Consider the following 4067-nt stretch of genomic DNA (forward strand, 5'->3'; position numbering starts at 1 on the left):
GCGAGGGGATGCGTCCAAAATGCCGAGCGGAGCGCCCGGCCCGGCTCCTCCGTGGCCCCAGCCCACCTCGGACTCAGACGCCCCTCAGGTAGTTCGCCCAGCCCGACCGGAACCACCTGCCCTGTCCCCGCCGCAGAGTGTGCCAGCTGCCTGCCAGACCTGGCCCGACAGGGATCCGTGTGAGCGCCCGAGCGCGGAGAGGGGGAGGCTGCATCCCGGGCGCTTGGCCGAACTGAGGGCTGACCGTTCTGTGTGCCGGTGCCAAGAACCCCCGTATCGACTTTTGTCTCCGTGAAAATGAGTCCGGCCTTATCATTTGGATCAGTCAAGGGCCCAGCACTGAAATAAAACTTGACCTCATGTTTTTAAACATAGGCATCCCCTTCTGCCCCATCCCAGGGTGAATTGCGTAGCCGTTGCTATTAGTAAAAACCTGTTTGCATGAGCCAAAATTTAGATTTTTGTCTCTAATTTAAGTTGTAATGAATGGTTCTTCCTCTTTCTGCTCTTCTGTGCTCTTCTGTTTGGATGAGAGGGTGGAGGGGTAGATTGGTCCTGGACAGCATCCACCACATTTTATTACCCCAGGCTCTTCCATCTTCCTGAAGACCAAGTGACTCAGCCGATGACCAAGTCGGGCTTCTCAACCGCCTTCTTTGCTCCGTAGTTCGGTTATCCATTGCTTTACCAATAAGTATGTGATACAGTTTATTTTTATTACATTTTTCACCAGGAAGTAATGCATGGGACTTTGTTTATTCTCCTTAGGCCTTTGGGCCCAAAGAATTGAATTGTCATGCTCTTCAGTTTGTAGCACAATATAATCCTTGCTCCGTTTAAAGCCTCTTTTTTTACTTTTTTTACCATCCGTTTTTCCCAACACCCCCTAATCTTAGGCAGTCACACTAATATGCATATTTATTGTTTGGGAGAAATTTTACATTAGAAATATGTGCATCTTGGGGCCGGGGATTTAGTTCAATGGTGCTGCACCTGCCTCGCAGGTGAAAGGTCCAGAGTTTAATCCCCAGTACCAAAAAAAAAAAAGTGCATCTTGAAAGATAGGTCATGTTTTGCTTTTGTCGAATTTGCCTAAACAAACACCATTGAGCTGTAAATATCGCACTGTTGTTTTTTTCCTTTAGCATTATGTGTTTTAGTCATCTGTGTCACTATCTATAAATTAGTTTATTATTGCTGGCTGCTGTAAGAGAGTTCTCGGACATACGGATGGATGGAGAGATAGAGGTAGACAGACAGATGTGGCATTACTGGCTGTAAGACATCTGCATGCTGACTTACTAAAAATTGCCACTCTTGTGCTACAGAATGGCTTCACTGGTTTCTTCCCGCTAGAAGTTCATGAAGCTGTTTTCCAGCATGTGCCTGTACTTAGTCTAATTTATTATTTTTTGTCAATTTGGTAGTGTTTGTTTTAATTGAGTAGCTCTTCATATTGTTTTGGTTATTTGTGGGTTACCTATCCACATTATTTGCTCTTCTAGATTTTTGAAATTTTTATGTAGTTTTGTATATTTATTTTATTTTTTCTTTTTTGGTACCGGGGATCGAACTCATGACCATGCATTTGCTAGTCAGGTGCGGTGCTACTGAACTAAATCCCTGGCCCTTTTTTATGCTTGTGTATTAAAATAGTAGTTCTTTACCAGATGTAGGTGTTGGAACTCTTCCCCTAAATGAAGTTGCCTTCTTTATGCCATTTGTTATTATTTATTATTTTTATTATTATTATCATCATTATGATTAGCAGCAGCAACAATGGCTTCATCCGTTTCACTCAGATATAACATATAAGATTCACCTGTGGCGCACACCTCTCATCCCAGCCCTTGGGAGGCTGAGGCAGGAGGATTGCCATGAGCTCGAGGACAGCCTGGACTATATAGTGAGTTCAAGGCCAACCTGAACTATATAGCACCTGCTTAACATCCACCTGTTAAAAGTATACAGTTTGGTGGTTTCTAATATAGTATTTTCAAACCTACATACGCATCTACACAATCTAATTTTAAAATTTTTTACTGCTCCAAAAAAGTTACTTCCTACCAATTAGCAGTCACCGCTCCAGGCCGGCCCCTCAATATCCCCATTCCACAGCCCATGTTAAGCATTACCCTACCTTTTATCTTTATGGGTTTACATATTTTGAAAGGATTTCATATAAGTGGAATTATTTATTATTGTTTGTTGTATCTGGCTTCTGTCACTGAGCCATAATGATTTTGAGCTTTATTTACCTTATAATATGTTTCAGTAGTCTCTTCCTTTTGGTTGCTCAGTAATATTCCATCATGTGGATATATTGTGTATTGTTTACACATTCATTAGTTGGTAGACACTCGAGTTGCTTCTGCTTTTTTACTTATACAAATAGTGCTGCTGTAAACATTCGTGGACAAGTTGTTGCCATATGTTTTATTTTACAACCCAAAAGTTGTTTTTTGGAGGGAAGGTCTTGCTAAGTTTCCAGGTTGCCTGGGCTGGGCTTGAACATGTGATTCTCTTGCATCTACCTCCCAGAGTGCAGGTTGTACTCACTTTGTCAGCACATACACTTCCCAGAGTGCAGGGATTCGGTATAGGCCACCACACCTAGCCTCCAAGGGTCTTTTTTCAGTGTTTGTTTTGCACCTGTTTTGCTGTGCACTCACAGGGCAGGCTCATTCCCACTAGTTCTTAGCATGTGCTTCCCTGGGTGCGGCAGGCTGGCACCACCTTTCTTTGTCTTCCTTCTGTTTCTGATGGTTTTTCTTCACATGCTTCAGGAGCTATCTTGGCTCTTACATCTTAATACACTCATTGTGCACACTAATTCTCTTGGCAAGAATCTTTTCCTTAACTTGTTTTTTGCAACAATGCCAACAGCACCCCAGATAATCCTGTAAACACTTCCAAGCTTGCCATGGTAACAGTTGTGGGGCCTTCCTGTTCAGCACCCATTTCCTTGATGTCTGCTGTATCTCCTTTCACACGCGTATGTGGCCAAAGGAGCAAGTCTTGGTTTTCTAAAAGGCCCAGAACAGATATATCGAGTGCCTCTGCTCTTCTCTTTGTGTTGCTCATTTTGGCAAATTAACAGAAGATAGCAGCTTCCACCAAAATGCTATAGTTTTACTCCTTTTGAGTATGTATCTCAAAATGGGATTCTTGGGTCACACAGTAATTCTGTGTTGAACCATGGGTGGTACATGCTTGTACCACTGGTATTACAAACAGATTAATCAGTTTTATGTCTCTTGATACTAATAAATTTTTAAAGGTCTATAAATGAACCAAATCTAGTTAGTTGCTTGAATTTGAATAATACCTGCCCAGATTCATACCAGTTAAAAAGTAATGCAATAATTTTTATGTCATTAAATAAAAATGTATATATATTTGTGAATTTATTTAAAACATTTTATACATAAGGGCAGCTGATTTGTGCAGAGTGCAAACCGTCATAATGGGTCTGGCTTCTCTGGCAGTCACTGTAGCACTCATTTTCTTGGAGAGTTCCTGCCGATAGAATCCAGAGAAAGCTGCCCCCGCCCCAGCCCCACGGGGAACATGCAGAGCTGTGAGGAACTTCCGGATCGTTTTCCACAGGGGCTGCACCACGTTACAGTCCTGCCAGCCGCACGTGAGGGCTCTCATTTCTCACCCTCACCAGTCCCTCTTGGCCCTCTGAGGATAACCATACTAGTAGGTGTGACGTTGCGGCCCTTCATTGCTTTGATTTGCACTTCCCTTGTAGCTAATTGTGTTGAGCATCTTTTCATGCACTTGGCCATTTGTACATTTCTTTGGAGAAAATTCTATTCGTGTACATTTTTTATCTTTTTATATTTTATTTTATTTTTTGGTATGGGGATCAAACTCAGGTCCTTGCACTTGCGAGACAGGCAGCAGCACCACTGAGCTAAATCCTTGGTCCCATTTTAAAAATATTCTCTTTTTTTGGTACCGGGGATTGAACTTAGGTCCTTGCAAGGCAGACCACCGAACCACTGAGCTAAATCCCCAGCCCAATATTCTTAATAAATATCCTTTATTATATATATATA

At 42.3% G+C, this 4067-nt stretch overlaps 1 protein-coding gene across 2 annotated transcripts in view; it reads left to right on the forward strand.

The window, feature by feature from the left end:
* Positions 1-4067, forward strand: part of Rad50 (RAD50 double strand break repair protein) — a 219766-nt gene that overhangs the window by 788 nt on the left and 214911 nt on the right. Inside the window, exon 1 of one of the 2 annotated variants that reach the window (XM_033761557.1) lies at positions 7-88. The exons of the other annotated variant lie outside the window; for it this stretch is intronic. The gene's annotated coding sequence lies outside the window, so the exon portion shown is untranslated. Of the gene's footprint in view, positions 1-6; positions 89-4067 lie in introns of those variants that run through there. 2 annotated transcript variants of the gene reach the window in all.

The sequence above is a fragment of the Fukomys damarensis genome, unplaced genomic scaffold (assembly GCF_012274545.1).
Source record: "Fukomys damarensis isolate Sample0158 unplaced genomic scaffold, DMR_v1.0_HiC HiC_scaffold_9, whole genome shotgun sequence".
Classification (NCBI taxonomy): Eukaryota; Metazoa; Chordata; class Mammalia; order Rodentia; family Bathyergidae; genus Fukomys; species Fukomys damarensis.